A 22,653-nucleotide genomic window follows, 5' to 3' on the forward strand; every position below is an offset into this window, starting at 1 on the left:
AGGATGGAGCGGAGACAACGCTGGTGGAAGCGTTCTAGGAGCCGTAGGTGATGCCGGTAGAAGACCCATGATTCGGAGCCGAACAGGAGTGTGGGTATGATAACGGCTCTGTATGCGCTAATCTTTGTGAGGTTTTTCAGTTGGTTGCTTTTCCAGACTCTTTTGTGTAGTCTTCCAAAGGCGCTATTTGCCTTGGCGAGTCTGTTGTCTATCTCGTTGTCGATCCTTGCATCTGATGAAATGGTGCAGGCGAGATAGGTAAACTGGTTGACCATTTTGAGTTCAGTGTGCCCAATGGAGATGTGGGGGGGCTGGTAGTCATGGTGGGGAGCTGGCTGATGGAGGACCTCAGTTTTCTTCAGGCTGACTTCCAGGCCAAACATTTTGGCAGTTTCCACCAAACAGGACGTCAAGCGCTGAAGAGCTGGCTCTGAATGGGCAACTAAAGCGGCATCGTCTGCAAAGAGTAGTTCACGGACAAGTTGCTCTTGTGTCTTGGTGTGAGCTTGCAGGCACCTCAGATTGAAGAGACTGCCATCCGTTCGGTACCGGATGTAAACATAATTGCTATATGGTTATATTAATTGGTCAAGAGCCAATAAAAAGAGAGTAAGGCAAAGAAGCGGCCCAGTGAGTGAGTGGCCTGGTGAAGGAATGGGGCTTCGAGGTTTTAGCTCGAGAGGCTTCGGACGAGCATATCTGGATTAAGGTAAGACTGTATATTTGTAATATGGTTAATATGAGAGTCTCGGATGGTTCGTGTGAGCAGTTCTTCAGGTGGTTCAGCGTTCTCACTGCCTGTGGGAAGAAGCTGTTCCTCAGCTTGGAGGTGCTGGCTCTGATCCTCCTGTATCTCTTCCCTGATGGGAGCAACTGAATGGTTGCAGCCCCAGCATCGACCACTGACTGAGCATCTGAAACTTACTTGATGCTGTACTGGAAAGTAGGCTTAGATTTAAAATGTAATATACATGACAGGCTTCAACTTTTGTCTGCTCTAATGCTGTTGGTGTGTTGGATTGTGGGTCTGAACTCCACAAAATGCTCCATCACTGACATGATCATTTAGTGGGGTGGTGGGGGGGGACCTTCGCTCTGTGGGTCTCTCAGTTCAGGTGATCCCTCGGGAGATCTGGTGCTTGGACCAGCAGACCTAACGATATGAGTAAAACACGGAAGCCTGCAGACACTGTGATTGAAGTTAAAACACAACGCTGGAGGAACTCAGCAGGTCAACCAGTGAACTTTATATTACAAAGATAGAGATATATAAATCAACGTTTCGGCCTTGAGCCCTTCATCAAGGTCTGAGCAAGATGTAGGCAGGTGACTGAACAAAATGGTGGGGAGGAGGGTGTAGAGCTCGTCGAAAGAATCAAAGACTTGTTGATCCAAACCAAGGCTTTTATTAGCAAAAGACAGGAGCTCTTCACAGGTGGCCGACCAGTCTGGAATGATCCGACCTGGCTAGGGACACAACCCTTTAAGGCTCAGACAGTAGGCGTGGCTAAGCTCTCAGCCAATCGCTGTAAGCACAGTCTAGATACTGTAACTATATACACTATATACATTGGTGATAGATCTGTACTATCACAGAGGGGCAGGGGGAGGAGCACAGGCAGGAAGTAATAGATGGATAAGGGAGGGAAGGTAGACAGCAAACGGGGAGGAGGCTGTGAATGGAGACGGAAGGGGATGGAGAGCTGGAGGAAAGAAAGGAGTATGAGAAAGAGAGGGGGAACAGGGAGTGGGCTAGCAGAAACCAGAGTAGTCATTGTTATTGGCATCCAGTTGGAGAGTGTCCAGATGGAAGATTAGGTGTTCCTCCTCCAATTTACGGGTGGCCTTGGTTTGGCAGTGCTTGAGGCCAAGGACAAGCCTGCCAGCGCGGGACTGGGATGCAGAATTGAAATTATTGGCCACTGGGAAGTCCTTGTCATTGATGCAGACAGAGCGAAAGTGGTCAGTGAAGCGATCTCCCAGTCTCTCCTGTGACAGAGTATCTTGAGGTGGTTTGGGAGGAATTGCTAGAGCAGCTTGCACACACACATTTTAAAACAGAATATTTGCAGGACTTTTGCAGAAGGATTTTTGCTGAAAGCAACAAAATAGCAACATTCAGGAGCTTGCCTGGGAGAGCATGTGATTTTTGGAGGTAGGAACAGAACAGTTTTGCTCTCAGAGAGGGAGGGTGTGAAACAGAGAGAGGGGTCACAGAAATCAGTTCCAGAGGGATAAGCTGGCAAATTTTGGAAGGCTGCTTGGTCAAAGGAGAAGACTGGTGGTCTGAAAGGTGACCCGAAAGAAGGAGGGTCATCTGGAGAACCCTGAAGGGGGCAAGTTTCGTCAGCAAGCCTGATTGAGAAAGAACCAGTTGCAGATGTCCTGGAAGAGGAATCTCTCTCTGAAAACCAGCAAGAACCCTCCTGAGTGGTAACCATTTGCCTGTTAATCACCAAAGACTGGTGAACTTCATTAACGCTAACTTCTGTGCACAGTACAAGAATTGCTTACAACCAGTGAGATTGGACTGTGATCCAAAGAACTTTTCTAATCTTAAATATACATTACACACACCTGCGCTTAGTATTAGAGGGGGAATTAAGTGGGTTAGGTAGGTTAAGTAAGTAGGTTAAGTAATAAGTTAAACTTTAATTCTGTTTTCTTGTTCAAATATTATTAAAAACTACTTTTGTTGAAGTAACCTTGTGTTGTGGTGCATATCAATTCCTGCTGGTTTTTGGGGTCCTCTAAACTCCGTAACACTCCGAGGTAGAGGAGACCACAATGGGAGCACCAGATCCAGTAGATAACTCCTGCAGGTACACAACTGAATTGTTGCTTCACTTAAAAGGACTGTTTGGGGCCCCAAATGCTGGTGAGGGAGGAGGTGTGGGTGCAAGTACGACACTTCCTGCGGCCACAGGGGGCGATTAGTGGGAAGGGATGAGTGGACGAGGGAGTCTTGGAGGGAGCGGTTCTTGAGGAAGGTGGAGGAGAAGGGAAGATGTCTGGTGGTGGGATCACGTCTGTAACGGAAATTGCAGAGGGTAATGTGCTGGATGACCTACCGGTACTTTGCTCTCTCTCCCTAACTCGGGATTGCTGGGGACGCCTGGACACTGTAATGCTCTCCACCAGCATGCCCCCCAAGAGAAGAAGGAGAATGATCTTTCCAAGAGTCATCTTCATATCTGAGGAGACAAGATGAGCAATATCATGTGAAGATGGAGCGGCATTCATTTCACAGAGCAATAGAATACAAGATCAGGAACGTTGAGGCTTGATAAGACGATGGGAGGATTGTGAGCAGTTTTGAGCTCATTTAAGAAAGGATCTACTGACATTGGAGATGGTTCAGAGGAGGTTCACTAGGATGATTCCAGGAATGGAAGGGTTAACATACGAGGAACATTTGACAGCTCTTGGCCTGTACTCGTTGGAATTTAGGAGAATGAGCGGGGATCTTATTGACAGATTTTGAATGTTTGAATGGCGTGGACAGAGTCGATGTAGAAAGGTTGTTCCCCATGGTGGGAGAGTCGAGGACAGTGGCCCCCACCTTTTTCTTCCCACTCACATCCCACTTTAAGTAATCCCTATGCTATGGTGCTATGTGATTAGTAAGGGTTTGCTTTAGGTGGGAAGGGAAGGTTGAGAATCACTGCTCTCGACCCAATTGTAACAGAAGTATTTTGCTTGAGAAAAATTGTCATTGGCCCATTTCCTTTGGAGTTCTGAAACCATGCACATAATGAGTCAATGAGGTATGATTAAAACAGTAGTTTTCAAACTTTTTCTTTCTACTCACACACCACCTTAAGCAAACATCGATGGCATAGGGAATACTTAAAGTGGGATGTGAGTGGAAAGAAAAAGCTTGAAAACCACTGGTCCAGGGCAAGAGGGCACAACTTCAGGATTGAAGAGAGGTACAGAGGAATCAGAGAGTCGTGAATCTGTGGAATTTTTGTCACGGGGGTTGTGGAGGCCAAGTCATTGGGCGTATTTAATACAAGGTTGATAGGTTTTGGATTAGCCAGGGCATCAAAGGTTATGGGGAGAAGGCCGGGCAGTGGGGATGAATGGGGAAATGGATCAGCTCATGGTTAAATGGCGGGGCATGAATAGCCTCTCTCAGCTCCTATTTCATAAAGTCTTGTTAAAACTGGAAAGGTTACAGGAGAGATTTACCAGGATGCTGCATGAATTAGGGAGTACAAGTCTTCAGGAGAACTAGAGTTGTTTTCTCTGGAGCACCAGAAGCTGTGATAGAGGTTCATAAAATGATGAGAGACATTCATAATGTGGACAGCCAGAATGTTTACCTCCTCTGTAGTGAGATGTTTCCTCCATTGTATATAGTTATGATTGGCTACTATATAAATGGAGCTGGCCCGCCCACTGATGACTCACACTCTATGGCTCCTCCCCCGTGGTCTTGGGCCATAAAGGTTGAGCCACCTCTCCCTTCCCTCCATTCCTATATCTGGATCTGGGCCTGCAAGGTTCTTCTGTACATTAAAGCCTATCGTTCCTTCAGCCTAGTCTTGGTGTTTACTGATCGTGCACTACACCCCCCCCCCCCAACCAGGTAAATTCACACACTTGAGGACACGCATTTAAAGTGAGAGAGGGAAAGTTTAGAGGCAATAATATGGAGCAAGATCTTTTTTTAAAACAGAGTGGTGGATGTCTGGAACGGGGTGCCGGGGGCAATGGTGGAAGCAGATAGGTTAGTAGAATTTATGTACCTTCTGGATAGACACGTGTATATGCAGAGACGGGAGGGGTATGGATCATGTACAGGCAGAAGAGATTTACTTTAATTTAGCGCGGTGCTTGGTACAGATACGTTGGGGCTGATGGGCATTTTCCTGTGCTGTACTATTCTATGTTCTGTGTCAATGTGAGCTTATTGTAATACTCAGTAAACAGTAGGGCACTGAGGAGTGTGGTAGAACAGATGGCTCTGGGAATACAGAAATATGGCGTCTCAGGTAGACAAGGTTGTAAGAAGAGCTTTTGACACTTGGCCTTCGTAAATCAAAGTGCAGGAGTTGGGATGTTATGGTAAAATTATACAAGACGATAGGAGTATTGTGTGCAGTTCTGGTCACCAAACTACAGGAAAGATAAATACATTTGAAGAGGTAAGGATACACTAAAATTCCCACTTGCATTCATGTCTTGTACAACTGCATCATAGCAAACCCAACTCCTGTACTCAATACTTGGATGTATGAATAGTGAAAGATGAGAAAGAGTTGATCATTCAAGATAATGTCCTCTCCTTGCTGATGCAAGGTTACCAATGAGCAAGCCACTGGAGGAATGCAGGCAGCATTAACCCAAGCACGAGCTCCGTTTCTCTCCAGAGTATTTCTAAAACTTGGTTATATATTTCAGATTTCCAGCAACTGCAGGATTTTGATTTTTGATTTCTAATATTTTACAGGTTGAAGCTCTGCTAACTCTTTGCTAACATTACAGTTCAAAACAGTATTTTCAGTAAATGAAACAGTATCAGTAAATGAGTTCCTTCTGCCCAATGAGTCTATGTTAGCTCTCCAACTAATCCCATTCCCCAGCTTGCTTCCTTAAAAATTATACTGTAAACCCCTTGATATCCAGCACCAATGGGGATTGGTAGATGCTGGAAAAGTGAATTTTACAGTTGTTTGAGGTTGTGTGTTGCGTGGATTGGAGAACTAAAGGCTAGGTGGCCCAATTTTAAACCTGTATTTTTTACCTATTTATTTTCTGTGGGTTTTTTTGTTTCAGGCTGCTGGTTGCTTGAATTCCAGATAACAGGGGTTGTACTGTACTGTTAACTGGCCCCTTCTTATTCTCCCGCCACAGGCCAATGTGGAGTGGCCAACCTGCATGCCTTTGGAGAAGCGTAGTGCTTGAAAAATATAGGAACCAGAGGAAACCCTTGGGGTCACAGGGAGAACATGCAAACTCCACACAGACAGCACCCGAGGTCAGGATCAAATCTGGGTTGGACCTATGACGGCAGTAAAGTGCTGCTTTAACTAACCAAGAAGGGAGCATTGGGTTTCAATCCATTGGGTTTACGAAGTATACTGTTAACACAAAGCAACATGACCATGCAGTTCACAAGTTAAAGGAGTAGAAGCAGGCCATTAGGCCCATCGAGTCTGTTCCGTGACTCTACACTAAGCTGAAATATGCTCACCCCTAGTTCCATTTAATAGCCTTTTCCCCATATCCCTTGACACCCTCACTAATGAGGTTCTTAACCATTTCCTGTTTAAATACTCCCCGTGATCTGGCCTCCATTGCTTTGTGCGCCAGTGGGTTCCACGACCCTCTGACTAAAGAAGTTCTTCCTCCTCTCTGTTTTAATTGGATAACTTTGAATTTTAAGACTGTGACCCCTTGTCCTTGATTCAACCACCAAGGGAAACATCCTATCTACATCCTCTCTGTCAAAACCTTTCAATATTCAAAATGTCTCTATGAGATCCCCTCTCATTCTCCTATACTCCAACACATACAACCCAAGAAGTGTTCCTTATATGCCAGCCTCTGCATTCCAGGAATCATCCTAGTAAATCTCCTATGCACCCTCTCCAACAACATCACATCCTTTCTAAGATAGGGGGCCCAAAACTGCACACAGTTACTCCAAATGAGGTCTCACCAGTGCCCCATAGAGCCTCATCAGCACCTCTCTACTCTTTTTTTTAAACTTTATTTAAAATTTTATGACATGAATAAAATAAAAATTACATTTAAAGAAATAATAAAAAATAAGATAATAAAAATTAGAATACTACATCATTAAACTACACAAATTAACCCACCCAATAATTATAACACAACATTAATCATGTAATCATGTAATTTAAAATTAGTACTCAACATGGATTTGTGGGAGGAAGGTCATGTTTGACCAATCTGATTGAATTTTTTGAAGAGGTGACTAGGAATGTGGATGAGGGTAGCGCAGTGGATGTTGTCTATATGGACTTCAGTAAGGCCTTCGATAAGGTACCACATGGAAGGTTAGTTAGGAAGGTGCAGTCTTTAGGTATAAATTTTGAGATAGTCAAATGGATTGAACATTGGCTGAAAGGGAGAGGCCAGAGAGTGGTAGTGGATAATTGTCTGTCAGGTTGGAGGCCGGTGACCAGTGGTGTGCCTCAAGGATCTGTATTGGGCCCATTGTTGTTCGTTATATACATTAATGATCTAGATGATGGGGTGGTGAATTGGATTAGTAAATATGCAGACGATACTAAGATAGGTGGAATAGTGGATAATGAAGAAGGTTTTCTAGGATTGCAGAGGGATTTGGGCTGCTTAGAAAAGTGGGCTGAAAAATGGCAGATGGAATTTAATGCTGATAAGTGTGAGGTGCTTCATTTTGGTAAGAAGAATCAGAATAGGACATATGTGGTAAATGGGAGAGCATTGAGGAATACAGAAGAGCAGAAAGATTTAGGAGTGACGGTACATCGTTCCCTGTAGGTAGAAACTCACGTGAATAGGGTGGTGAAGAAGGCTTTTAGTATGCTGGCCTTTATCAATCATTGCATGGAATATAGGAGTTGGGAGGTGATGTTGAGATTGTATAAGACGTTGGTGCGGCCTAATTTGGAGTTCTGTGTGCAGTTCTGGTCGCCTAATTATAGGAAGGATATAAACAGAGTGGAGAGAGTGCAGAGAAGGTTTACCAGAATGTTGCCTGGGTTTAAGCATCTGGAGTATGGGGAGAGATTGGACAGATTGGGTCTTTATTCTTTGGAGCGTAGAAGGTTGAGAGGGGATTTGATAGAAGTATTTAAGATTATGAAAGGGATAGACAGAGTGGATGTGGATAGACTATTTCCGTTAAGAGGAGGAAAGATTAAAACAAGAGGACATGAGTTAAGAATTAAGGGGCAGAGGTTTAGAGGTAACATGAGGGGGAACTTCTTTACTCAGAGAGTGGTAGCTGTGTGGAATGATCTTCCGGGAGAAATAGTGGCGGCGGAGTCAATTGTATTATTTAAGAAAAGGTTGGACAGGTATATGGATGAGAGGAAGATGGAGGGTTATGGGCATTGTGCAGGGAGGTGGGATTAGAAAGGGGTGTTTGGTTCGGTGCGGACTAGAAGGGCCTAATGGCCTGTTTCCGTGCTGTAATTGTTATTATATTATTATATTAACTGTATCCAACTCTACTCCCTGAAGCCTCTGTCTGTCAGGGATATTACTAATGTCTTCCACAGTGAAGACTAACGTAAAATATTGATTTAGTTTTTCTGCCATCTCTTTGTAACCCATTATAACTTCCCCAGTATTGTTTTCTTTTGGTCCTATGTCAACATGTGTCTCTCTTTTATTCTTTATATATTTAAAAAGACTCTTAGTATCTCTTTCTATATTGTTTGCCAATCTCCTTTCATCACATCTTTTCTTTCCTTATAACCTTCTTTATTTCCTTCTGTGAGTTTCTAAAGGAATCCCAGTCCCCCGATTCCCCACTAGTTTTAGCTTCCTTGTCTGCCCTCCACTTGGCCTTCACTTCTTTTGTTCCCTACCATCTTCCCTTTGTCTATTTTCCTTTTCCTTGGACTATATCTATCCTGCATGCCTTTTATAATTTGCAAAAATATCTTCCAATCCTGCTCTGTTCCTCCAAGTAGTTTGCTTTTCCAGTTGACCTGAGCCAGTTCTTTCCTCCAACCACCAGTTTCCTTTAGTCCACTGAAAAATTGATACACCCGATAACATTTTTTCCTTTTCAAATTTGAAATTTCATCAGGGGAAACTAAAACGAGAGGACACAGTCTCAAGATTCGGGGGAGTAGATTTAGCACAGAGATGAGGAAAAATAGTTTTTCCCAGAGAGTAGTAAATGTTTGGAATTCTCTAACCAGGGAAGTGGTTGAGGCTGCCTCATTAAACATATTTAAAATTCGGTTAGATAAATTTTCACATGATAGAGGAATTAGGGGATATGGGGAGAAGGCAGGTAGGTGGAGTTAGGCCATAAATTAGATCAGCCATGATCGTATTGAATGGCGGAGCAGGCTCGATGGGCCATTTTTGGCCTACTCCTGTTCCTACTTCCTATCTTCTTATGTTCCTAATTCAACCATGTTATGGTCACTGCTTTCTAGAGGTTCTAAGACATTTAACTCCCAAACGACCTCAGGTTCATTGCACATGACCCAATCCAGAACTGTGGATCCCCTGGTGGACTTTTCAACAAGCTGTTCAAAAAATCCGACTCTTAGGTTTTCTACAAACTCAATCTCCTGCAATCCAGTAATTTCCTGTCCTTCCTAATCCCCTGCCATGTTAAAATCTCCCACAATTATTTTGATATTATCTTTGCGACATGCCCTTTGTATTTCTGTCTGTATCTCCTAGTCCACCTCTCGGCTGGTGTTTGGGGACCTGTATATAATTGCCAATATAATCTTTTTGCCCTTGGCATTTATTAATTCAATCCATACTGATTCTACTGCCTTAGACCCTATGTCCCTCCTTTCTAATGATTTAATGTCATTACTTCATCAGAGCCCCCCTCCACCTCTACCCACCTGTCTATCTTCCCTATAGACTGTGTATCCTCGGATATTGAGCTCCCAATTGCATGCCTCATTGAGCCATGTTTCAGTAATGGCCACAATGTCATACCTCTTTAGCTGAATCTGAGCGACCAGGTCGTCTTCTTTGTTTCTGATGCTACGTGCATTTAAGTATAATGTCTGTAAGCCCATTATCGATGTCGTTTGTGCTGTATTCCTGTTGAACATCTCTTTCTCCCATCTGCTCACCTGCCTTTCCTTTATGTCATTATTGACCACCTCTTTACTATTAATTCCTTCCTCTGTTGTAACTCCCTGTCTCCCGACTGTCCCATTCTCTTTGCTCTCATTTTGATTTCCCTCCCCCTGCAAAACTAGTTTAAACCCTCCCCAACAGCTCAAGCAAAACCCTCCTGTCAGGATATTGGTCCCTTTCCAGTTCAGGTGCAGCCCATCCCTTTTATAGAGGTCTGACCTTCCCCAGAAGTGATCCCAATGATCTAGGATTCTAAAGCCTTGCCCCCTACACCAACCTTTTAGCCACATATTCATGTTCCATAACTTCCTATTTGTACCCTGTCTAGAGTGTGGCACAGACAGCAATCCGGAGATGACCCACCCTCGAGGTCCTGTCTTTTAACTTCCTACCCTAACTCCCTATATTCCCTCTTGAGGACCACATCTCTACCTCTATCGATGTCATTGGTCCCCATGTGGCTGCTCTCTCTCCCCCTTCCAGAATGCTGCTGAGATGATTTGAGACATCCCTGACCCTGGAACCTGAGAGGCAATATACCATCCGGGAGTCTCTATGCATTCCAGCAAACTTCCTATCTGCCCTCCTCACCTATTGCAAATGCTCTTCTCTTCTCAGCCCTTCCCTTCTGAGCCAAGGGGTCAATCTCTGTGCCAGAGACTTGACCGCCTCGACTCGTCCCTGGTAGATTGTCCCCTCCAGCAGTATCCCCTGGAACAGATGTGGGAAAGTTGAAAATTGTTTTAAAGTCTGCTGGTAATAGAAACCCGAAGGAAGGTCCCTTCGTTAGAACGAGGTTCTCCAGCAGAACATTATACTCTTCACGTCCTTTGGTGTAAATACCGCAAACAATCCTGGTCCAATCATGTCAACATTACAATAAGGAAAACGCACTGGCAACTCCACTTTCTCGGAAGCTGGAGGAACTCCGTTAGGTCCCCGGCTTTTACAGAAAGTATCCCATCTGGATGCAGTGAAACACGTAAAGTCTGGAGACACTGTGATTGCAGTAAAAGCACAGCAATGCTGGAGGAAGTCACCCGGTCTTTCAGCGCCCATAGGAGGTAAAGATATAGAACCGATGTTTTGGGCCTGAGGCCATCTTCAAGGTGCAGCTCAGTGCAGGAGGAAAAACCACCTCATCTACCATCTGGATACCCTCCAACTGGGTGGCATTAACATCAATTTCTCTGATATCCGTTAAACTTCCCCCCTCCCTCCCATCTTCGACCCCTGTCTCTTTTCCTCTAGTTCTGGCTCTCTCTCTTTTCCCTCTGCCTCCTTTCACAGAACCAAAATCAATTCTCACCTTTCCTCTTATCATATTCAATTCACACCTTTTGTCTGTTGGTCTGGACTCCTCCCCCCTCCCATTCTTCCCCCTTTCTCTCCCCAGTCTCTTTAATTCAGACGTCTGCCTGCTATTTGCTTCTCCTTGAGGAAGGGCTCAGACTGAAACGTCGTAATATACGTTTGCCTACTATGGACGCTGCGAGACCGGCCGAGCTCCTCCAGCATTTCTGCGACCACAACGTCTGCAGACTCTCGTGTTTCACTCCAGGAACTGCCGAAGACTGCAACACCGCAGAGAATGGAGAATGCACCTCAGACCGCTGTGAAGATTTCCCCCCCTCCCCCATCAGCTCCGTCTTCACCCCTCACTCTCCTGCATCCACCCAGAACCCAATCACACCCTCTTCTCCCCTCTTCTGCTGAACTTAGAAACGCGTCCCACCAGATCCTATCTGACTCTTAAATGGATCTCTCGCTGGCAAAAAAAAAATTTCATTGTTATTTTTCTTTCACTAGTAAAAACAGAAATGTCCTGGAGGAACTCGGCAGGTTTCGCAGCGTCCACAGGAAGTAATGATATATAACCAATGTTTTGGGCCTGAGCCCTTCCGCCCTTCCTCAAGGTAAGAATAAAAAGCAGGTAGGCGCCTAAGTAGAGGCTGGAGACAAGTGAAAAAGAGGACTGGGGGAGGAACACAGGCCAACAGGGCATGGATAGGAGGACAGGAGAGGAAATGTGAGGATTGATCGGGGGAGAGGATCGACTCTGTGAATGCAGAGCTGGAGGCAAAGAGACAGAGGGAAAGGGGAGAATTGGGGGGGGGGGGTAGTGGGTGTTTAACAGAAACTGGAGAGGTGGATGTTAATGCCATCCGGTTGGAAAGTGGCCAGGCGGACGATGAGGTGTCGTACCTTCAGTTTGCAGGTGGTCTCAGTCTGGCAGTGCCTCCCTTTTCTCTTGCCCTGCACTTTTTGAGTGTTGAGACACAATTCCCTACACCGCAGTTTATTTGTTATTATTGCAATTCCTGCCTCGTGGGTTGCTTGCCTGGATAGCACGCAGAACAAAGCTTTTCACTGTATGTTGGCACACATAAAAATAAGCAATTCAATTGCAAATAGACAACATTCAAATTTTGCTTTACAAGCTGCGATACACAGCGTTCATTACCTGGTGCTTGATGAAGCCTCCCAGATCTCAGCTCGCTGATTCTCTCTGGAAACTAGAGCCGTGTCAGGTGCTGCAGTGAGCTGAAGTAGGCACAGAACAGATGCCAAAACCAAATAATTTAAAGAAATATATTAAGTGTAAACACCCAAGTTTTGTTTGTGGAGCCGTCTGTCCCATTGAAGTTGACCTCAAATCATTTCTTTCTCTTAAACTCTGTTAATAAACCATCGGACATTTGCCAGTGCAAATCAGCGCAATGTTATGATTTCCATGAAAACTGGAAATAGTGAAGTCAGGTTCCTTTCAATCAGGAGAGAGAGAGAGGAAGAGAGAGGAAAGAGAGAGGGGGAGAGAGAGAGAGTGAAAGGAAAGAGAGGGATGAGAGCGAGAGAAAAGAGAGAGGGATAAAAAGAGAGTGAAAGTGAGAGGGATAAAAAGAGAGTGAAAGTGAGAGGGATAAAAAGAGAGTGAAAGTGAGAGGGAGAAAAAGAGAGTGAAAGTGAGAGGGAGAAAAAGAGAGAGGGGAGAGAGAGAATGAATGTGAGTGAATGAGAGAAGGGAAAAGAAAAAGAGATGGAAAGGGAGGGAGAATGAGAGATGGAGAGAAGAGGAAAGAGAGAGAGGAGAGAAAGTGTGTGCGTGTGAGAGAGAGAGAGAGAGAGAGAGAGAGAGAGAGAGAGAGAGAGAGAAAATCTGGAAATGAAACCAAACTGATTGGAACTCAAGAAAACAAGGTTAATACGACCAGGGCGAAAGCAGCACAAGATTGGAAAGAAGTCAATTAGATTTGCATAAGATGATATGGGGATCACTTCAAGAAAAATGATTTGTAGGGGTGTGGGAGAGAAGGGAAGAGAGGACGAGAGATTGATTTGTCTGCACGGAGCTGGAATGGCTTCAGTGGGCTGAAGGTTTGTTTTCTATATTTCAATAATAAAATGAGAAAGATGCATTTAAAGGAGAACAAGTGATGATCATTCTTGATATAGCTGACCAGGAGAGATGCTACAGTTACAATCTGCAAACGTTGGCAATCATTGCGTCTCACGCCAGGAACGGATTACCTGATGAGATCAGCTGGACTGGCCACCATTTGACATTTACTGTATAGAAGCATCCTTCTCTAATTAATAATTCAAGAAAATAAAAACTATGACTAATGTAAATATACTGCAGATGTGGGGTGTCTGAAATAAAGTAGAAGGTGCTGGAAAACCTCCTCAGGTCAGGTGACATCTGTGGAGAGAGAAATAGAATTAGCATTTCAGGTCAGTGACCCATGAGACCATAAGACGCAGGAGAAGTATTAGGCCATTCGGCCCAATGAGTCTGCTCCGCTCCGCGAATCATGGCCTGATGATTTCTTTTCCTTCTCTCAACCCCATTCCTGTCTTCTCTCCATAACCCTTGACACCTTTACTAATCAAGAACTTATCAACCTCTGCCTTAAACCTATCCAATGATTTGGCCTCCACAACAGCCTGTGGCAACAAATTCCATGGATTCACCCCACCCCAGATTAAGACACTTCTCCTCATTTCTGTTCCAAAGGGAGATCCTTTTGTTCTGAGGCTGTGCCCTCTGGATCTGCACCTGAAACACCTTCTCTACATCCACTCTATCCAGTCCTTTCAATATTTAGAAAGTTATGATGAGATTTCCAACCCCCCACCCCCATAATTCTATGAGTATAGGCCCAGATCCTCATATGTTAAACCTCATTCTCATCAACCAACTCTGGACCTTCTCCAACATCAGCACCTCCTTCCTTAGATATGGGACCCAAAACTGCTCACTATACTCCAATATGGTCTGACCAATGCCTTGTAAAAGCCTCAGCAATAAAGTTATGCGTTTATATTCTAGTCCTCTCGAAATGAATGCCAAAATTGCATTTGCCTTCCCAATGACCAACTCAGCCTGTAAGTTAACTTTGGCTGAATCCTGCACCACGACTTTTCAAGTCCCTTTGGACCTACACTTTCAGAATTCCATCCCGATTTAGAAAGCAGTCTACACTTTGATTCCTCCCACCAATGTACATGGCCATACATTTCCCAACATTGTATTCTATCCACCTGCCACTCATTTGCCTATTCTCCCAATTTGTCCAGGTCCCTCTGCAGACACCCTGTTTCCTCAGCACTACCCTCCCCTCCACTTACCTTTGTATTATCTGCAAACTTTTCCACCAAGTCATCAATTCCATTTGAAACAAACAGCGAAGCCTATGTTCAGCAGCGGCCCTGAAGGGTTGAAGACTCCAGGGAAGTAGAGAACTGGCGCAGGGCACCAGTAAAGGAGGAAAATGCCCCTCGTTTGAGAAGAAGAAGCAAAGGAGATGAACCATGGGATGGTGACCATGGCAGCAAACCAGCAGGCTGTGAGCAGCCAGAAACTTCTACCAATGGACTCACACCAGGCAACAGACTGCTGGAGATTGGCTCAAGACTGACTGAAGGGGTACTAGGCATAGGAACTGGGATGTGAGAGGGAGATTAGGGTGCTAAATGCTTCCTGATGTGTTGGAGCTCAGGTTGCCAATGGTTTGGACTGGTCTCTGTGTGGCTGCGGAGGCTGCGGGGAGCACTGGAGGTAAATCCATGGACACTCAGTGTCTCAGATTTCAGATTTATTGTCAGAGTTTTCTTTGGCTTGGCTTCGCAGATGAAGATTTATGGAGGGGGTAAAAGTCCACGTCAGCTGCAGGCTCGTTTGTGGCTGACAAGTCCGATGCGGGACAGGCAGACACGGTTGCAGCGGCTGCAGGGGAAAATTGGTTGGTTGGGGTTGGGTGTTGGGTTTTTCCTCCTTTGCCTTTTGTCAGTGAGGTGGGCTCTGCGGTCTTCTTCAAAGGAGGTTGCTGCCCGCCAAACTGTGAGGCGCCAAGATGCACGGTTTGAGGCGATATCAGCCCACTGGCGGTGGTCAATGTGGCAGGCACCAAGAGATTTCTTTAGGCAGTCCTTGTACCTCTTCTTTGGTGCACCTCTGTCACGGTGGCCAGTGGAGAGCTCGCCATATAACACGATCTTGGGAAGGCGATGGTCCTCCATTCTGGAGACATGACCCACCCAGCGCAGCTAGATCTTCAGCAGCGTGGACTCGATGCTGTCGACCTCTGCCATCTCGAGTACTTCGACGTTAGGGATGAAAGCGCTCCAATGGATGTTGAGGATGGAGCGGAGACAACGCTGGTGGAAGCGTTCTAGGAGCCGTAGGTGATGCCGGTAGAGGACCCATGATTCGGAGCCGAACAGGAGTGTGGGTATGACAACGGCTCTGTATACGCTTATCTTTGTGAGGTTTTTCAGTTGGTTGTTTTTCCAGACTCTTTTGTGTAGTCTTCCAAAGGCGCTATTTGCCTTGGCGAGTCTGTTGTCTATCTCGTTGTCGATCCTTGCATCTGATGAAATGGTGCAGCCGAGATAGGTAAATTGGTTGACCGTTTTGAGTTTTGTGTGCCCGATGGAGATGTGGGGGGGGCTGGTAGTCATGGTGGGGAGCTGTCAGAGTACATGCATGACATCACACAACCCTAAGATTCTTTTTCCTGCAGGCGTAGCAGAATTGCCACTTATTGGCAGTGCAAAATAAAATTGTACACAATGTATACATGTAAACAAAGGAAGAACTATAAAGGTAGATAAATCCCCTGGGCCTGACATGATATTCCCTCAGACCTTGACAGAGATGACTGTAGAAATTGCAGGAGCCCTGCCAGAAAGAATATTTTAAATGTCCTCAGCCACGGGTGAGGCACCAGAGGATTGGAGGGGAGCTCATGCTGTTCCGTGGTTGAAAAAAGACTCCTAAAATAACCCAAGAAATTACAGTCTGGTGAGCCTGACGTCAGTAGTAGGTAAATTATTGGAGGGTGATCAGAGATCAGATATAAAGTATTTGGACAGCCAAGGGCTGATTAGAGACAGGTCAGCATGGCTTTGTGCATGGTAGGTCATGTTTAACCAACCTTGTAGAATTTCGAGGAGGTTACCAAGAAGGATGATGAGGGAAAGGCTGTGGATGTTGTCTACATGGACTATAGTAGGACCTTTGACAAGGTTCCACATGAAAGGTTAGTTCAGAAGGTTCAGACACTAGATATCCATGGAGAGGTTGTAAATTGGATTCAAAATTGCCTGATTGGGGAGTAGTAATGGATGATTGCTTCTCAGACTGGAGGCCTGTGATTAGTGGTGTGCCTCCGGGATCAGTGCTGGGACATTGTTGTTTGTTGTCTGTATCAATGATCTGGATGATAATGTGGGAAATTGGATCAGTAGGTTTACTGATGACACTAACATTGGAGATTTGTGGACAGTGAGGAAGGGTTTCAAAGCTTGCAGCGGAATCTGGACTATCTCGATGGGCCAGAAAATGGCAGATGGAATTTAATTCGGACATGTGTGAGGTGTTGCATTTTGGAAGGTCAAACCAAGGTAGAACATAGTAAATGGTAGGGCACTGAGGAGTGCCAAGGAACAAAGGGATCTGGGAATACAGGTACACAATTCCCTGAAAGTGGTGTCACAGGTAGACAGGGTAGTAAAGAATACTTTGGCATCTTGGCCTTCATAAATCAAAGTATTGAGTTGGGATGTTATGGTGAGGTTGTGCAAGATATTGATTGGTGAAGTCAAATTTGGGGCATTGTGTGCAGTTCTGGTAACCAAACTACAGGAAGGGTATCAGTAAAATTGAAAGAGTGCAGAGAATTTACTAGGATGTTGCTGGGTCTTCAGGAGTTGAATTACAGAGAAAGGTTAAACAGGTTAGGACTTTATTCCTTGGAGCATAGAAGAATAAGGAGAAATTTGATAGAGGTTTACAAAATTAGAGATGGTTTCATTCATTTAGGTGCCTTGCTGTTCAGCATTGGCGATCATGTCTCTCCATCCATCATGATCTCTGTCCCTCCGAATTGTAGTTGTTGCCTCCCCTGTTCTCCTTTGGTGAAGGCTCCATCTTTGAGCTGAGACCGTAGTTGATATTGAGTTCATGAGTGTACAAGGGAAAAATACTGAAGTGGTTTCCTGTTGCCTTCTTCAGTTGCAGAGTCCATACTGGACGGGTAACCCTGGCCATTGATCCGCAGATTCATCCGTTCAGCGTTTTTAGTTTTACAACCATAAGTTCCAATTTGTGGAATCTGCTTGTAAAAATTATCCACCATCTGGAATCCATGGCTGATTGGGAGGACAAAACAGGTCCTAGACCTTGCCCAAGGGTGACCTGTAGGCTATCGGATGGAAGGAGCACCTTACATCTCTTTTTGCTGAGCCCTGACACCGACGTGAGGGGTATAGACCTGGTAAATGCAAGTAGCCTCTTTCCACGGATTAGGAGAGATAAACACAAGAGGACATGGCTTTATGGTGAAAGGGGAAAGGTTTAGGGGGAACATTCGGGGGAACTTCTTCACTCAGAGAGTGGCGGGGGTGTGGAACGAGCTGCCATCTGATGAGGTAACTATGGGCTCACTTTTAAGTTTTAAGAATAAATTGGATAGAAACATGGATGATAGTGCAAAATAAACTGATCACAGCGTAAACATGTAAACAAGCAAAGAACTGTAAACAGAAAATGAATGTAAACAAATTGTGTGCAATAGAGAGAGAATTAAAAAGAAAATCAATACAGTATACAAGTAAGAGTCCTTAAATGAATCTCTGATTGGGGTTGTTGTTGACAAGTTTGATGGTGGAGGGGGAGCAGCTGTTCCTGAACCTGGTGATGTGAGTCTTGTGGCACCGACACCTCTTTCCTGATGGCAGCAGCGAGAACAGAACATGTGCTGGGTAGTGAGGGTCTTTGATGATTGCTGCTGTTCTCCGACGGCAGCGATCCCTGTAGATGTACTCAGTAGAGGAGAGGGGTTTGCCTGTAATGTCCTGGACTGTGCCCACTACCTTTTGGAGGGCTTTACACTCAGGGATATTGCTGTCCCCATACCAGACTGTGATGCAGCCGGTCAGCAAACTTTCCACCACACCTCTGTAGAAATTTGCCAAGGTTTCTGGTGTCATACCCGAATAAGTAGAGGAGCTGACATGCTTTCTTCACGATGCCATTGGTGTGTTGGGTCCTGAAAAGATCCTTGAGATAATGACTCCTAAGAACTTGATTGTGAACACCCTCTCCACCCCTAATCCCCCAAATGATCACTGGATCGTACACCTCTGGCTTTCTCTTCCTGAAGTCAACAATCAGCTCCTTAGTTTTGGTGACATTGAATGCAAGATTGTTGTTGGTGCACCATTCAGCCAAGTTTTCAATCTCCCTCCTCATCACCTTTCTTCACACGTTAAATGGTACCCAATCACTGTTTCATTTAAATGATGATATAGGCATTCACCTCGGACTTCAGTTGGACTCTGACAACAGTAAACCTATACTCGACCTACTCACACACTACAAACAGGGACTCTTACATATGCCCCCGGTTCCCTGACCAACAGGATTACGGCTCTACTGCAGGTATTGATTTATCACAATACTACGGCTCAGCTTCATCTACCACAGATGTCAAACTTACAGGCCAATAATTGCTAGGCTTGCTCCTCTAACCCTTTTTAAACAAGGGAACCACATGCGCAACACGCCAATCCTCCGGCACTGCACCCATCTCTAATGACATTTGAAAAATCACTGCCAGAGCCTCCGCTATTTCCTCACTAACTTCTTTCAAGGTCCTGGGGAAAATCCTGTCAGGACCTGGAGACTTATCCACCTTTATATGTTTCAAAAGCTCCAGAACTACCTCTTTCTTAAACACTATAGTCTCCATATTTACCCCCTTTGCTTCCTTTACCCTGCACAGTTCAATATCCTTCTCCTCAGTAAATACTGAGGAAAAGAAATTGTTCAAGACCTCCCCCATCTCTTTTGGCTCCACACATTTGTCCTTTCTGATTCTCTGTTGGACCAATTTTGTCTCTCACTTTCCTTTTGCTATTATACATGAAGTAACCTTCATCATTAAGTGGCACACGACTTCGGAAGGAGAGGACAAAAAGCCCACCCGCCCCGGACAGAATATAAAAAATATTTATCAGTCCATCAAGTTTGATAAGCTTCTTCAAGATCTTCGTTCACTTGAATATCATCAATCTCAATCTCAATCGATTCTTGGTGCTCCAACATCTGAGATCCATCTCGTAACTTACCTTGACTCAATTTAGATTGTTGAAGATGATAACTTGATTGTCATCTTGTTTATTATCAGGCAATGAATTAACAAACATCAAACTTTCATCTTCATCAGTAAAAAAAACCGTGATTACTGTGTCTTACTTGTGCTATGTATGAGATGTCTACTTGACTGCTCACAAAACAACTTCTGTCATTGCATCTTGGTGCATGTGATAATAAACGAACTTGAACAAAGATGACGACAATGTAAGGCTCAACGTGCCCAGCATTTATTGTTCCTTTGGTATTTATGGACACCCTTGGATATAAATAAAGATTTAAATAATAAAGCAATTTGTTTATTAGGGCCGAGTTCCAATAACTCATGTAAAAGTCGATCTCATGTGAAAGTTGACCCCCTAATTTTTGGCCAAAAAAATCTAGAATTTTCCATCTATCTCATGTAAAAGTCCTTCAACTGCCCCCCCCCCCCCCCCCCACCCCCCGTTAGCCGGAACTCCCATGCCTCGGTCGCAAACTCTTATCTTGGACCCGCTGCCCGCCCATCAGAAATTCTCCACACCTCCTCCGACAATGACAATGTAGATACTTACTGTGGACCTGACCTCCCCCAGTAGGACGTGCGTTTTGATGCACAGACTCTATTATTACTTGAATTCATTGTGCTTTTGTTCTTGATTTGTTTAGAGATCATTTGGACTTCTGTTACTGATATGGTATTTTGGATTCTCGTGTGACTTTCAGCCCCTCAAAAGTAGTGTCCATGTAACAGTCGACCCCATAAATTTAGCATTAAAAAATGGTCTTCAAAATTTGCCTGTTACATGGGCGTATACAGTGATGCTCACAGTTTGGACAGATTCGTACTCTTGTGTTCATGCACACGACTAAAGTATCCTGTCTCGGTGTCTCCTTGGCCTCACGGGAATGTGAACACAGCAGGAAACTCATCAACTCCGTCATGTAACGCATCATGAAATCTCGAATGAAATTCTCAGTCAGCCAGGGTCGATTCTGAAATGCCCATTTACATTTTGGAGAGGTTCTCGGGCCTATGGGTGGTTTTGAAATACAGCGTGGATGTAGGCCATTTGGCCCATTGAGCTCATGCCAGACATCACCTCCCATTTCACTCTCCACATGGAACCACCGACGACCTCCCGGATTCCACACTCGGCCAAGCACCAGGAGGGCAATTTACACTAGCCAATTACCATCCAGCCCGCACATCTTTGGGACGTGGGAGGAATCCAGTGCAATTGGTGAGGGAGGGGGGAGTCCATACGGTCACAGGGAAAATTTGCAAACTCCACACAGACAGTGTCCGAGGTCAGGAATGAACTCCAGTTGTAGAACTGAGACAGTAGTTCCAATGACCGGAGTATAGAAGGTCAGTGGATCCCAACCTCAGGATTGTGACTGCATTAGGCTTGCAAAAGTTCAATTTACATTTTTTATTTATTGAGACCTGCAGCCCAGTAACAGGCCCTTCAGGCCCATGAGCCCATGCCACCCAATTACACCTAATTAACCTACATCCCCCATTCACATCTCTTCACAATGCAAGGTGAAGCCTTTGGCCTGTGTACTGTTTGCCAACTCTGATCCCCCCTCCCCCATTATTTTCCCAGATTCTTTTTCCCCATGGATACTCCCCCCATCCTCTTAAGCGATGGGTTATTTGGAGCATCTGATGAATCTAGCTGGTTTACATGGACCTTAGGAGCTGAGTTGTAGGGAAAGGTTAAACAGGTGAGGAGTATTTTCCCTGGAGCCCCGAGAGAATGAAATGCACAAAATTATGAGGGGGCAGGCTTTTTCCACCGAGGTTAGGTGAGACAAGACCTAGAGGACGTAGGTGAAGAGTGAAAGGGTAAATGTTTAAATAGAATATCAGGGGAGCTTTCAAAGCGTACAAGGTTGTAGGTTAATAGCAGTATGTGGGTGGCTTGGGCTTGTGGACCGGGAGGGCCAGTTACTGTGCTGTACGTCTAAATTTAAAATTTACTCAGAGTGGTGGGAGTGTGGAACAAGCTGCCAGCTGAAGTGGTGAATGCGGGCTCAATCTTGAAAGAAAATTTGATTGCTTCATGGATGGGAGGATTATGAAGGCCTAGAGCAATGGTTCTCAACCTTTTTAAGTAATCCCTATGACATCGGTGCTCTGTGATTAGTAAGGGATCGCTTAAGGTGGGACCTGTGTGGGAAGGGAAGGTTGAGAATCACTGCTCTAGCCCCAATTGCTACTGAAATATTTTGCTTGAGAAAAATTGTCATTGATCCATTGCCTTTGGAGTTCTGAAACCGTGCACATAACGAGTCAATGAGGTACGATTAAAACAGTGGTTTTCAAACTTTTTCTTTCAACCCACATCCCACCTTAAGCAATCCCTTACTAATGGATAAGAACCACTGGACTATAGACTAGGTGCAGGTCAATAGGACCACAGATTAGATGGGCCAAAGGGTCTGTTTCTGTTCTATGGTTCTACCAGCCGGTACATTTATTGGGAGGAAATCTGAGAATCTGGAAGAAATCAGTGGGATCATGTTCACACTCCACCCTGACAGGATCCTGGGTCACTGAAGCGGTGTGGTAGCAGCACTACCTGCTTTACTACGCTACTCCCCTATAACACTGGTGCCCACCCAATACATCAGGCACTCTATGCTGCTAATTCTAGGTTACGGGCTTTGAGGTGGGGAAGGGTTAGATTGATGCGGAGTAGGTTTTCAGAGGACAGCCCAACATCGTGGGCTGAAGGGCCTGTAATGTGCTGTCCTATGTTTAATTCTTTAAACTTTAATTTTAATTCAGAGATACAGCATGATAACATGTGACTCATTACCCTTCTAACCCTTGTATGTCTATGGAACGTGAGAGGAAACAGAAGCACCCGGAGGAAACGGATGCGCTCAAGGGGAGAATGTACAAACTCCTTACAGAGAGCACCTGGTTCGGACCCTGGTCACTGATGGTGCAGCAGTGTTGCACTAATCCTTACCCTAACCATGCCGCCCCCATGCTCCACTGTGTAAACACAACGCCGGAGAAACTCAGCCGGTCAAACAGCGTCCTTTATACAGCGAAGATAAAAACACGTAACCAACATTTCGGGCTTGAACCCTTCATCAAGGTTTGGGCAGAAAGGTGGGTGGGCGAGGAGCACCGGCTCACATTTTGTTCGGGCGCCTGCCTACATTTTAGTCAGACCTTGACGAAGGGC

The sequence above is a fragment of the Narcine bancroftii genome, chromosome 2 (genome assembly GCF_036971445.1).
Source record: "Narcine bancroftii isolate sNarBan1 chromosome 2, sNarBan1.hap1, whole genome shotgun sequence".
NCBI classification, from domain to species: Eukaryota; Metazoa; Chordata; class Chondrichthyes; order Torpediniformes; family Narcinidae; genus Narcine; species Narcine bancroftii.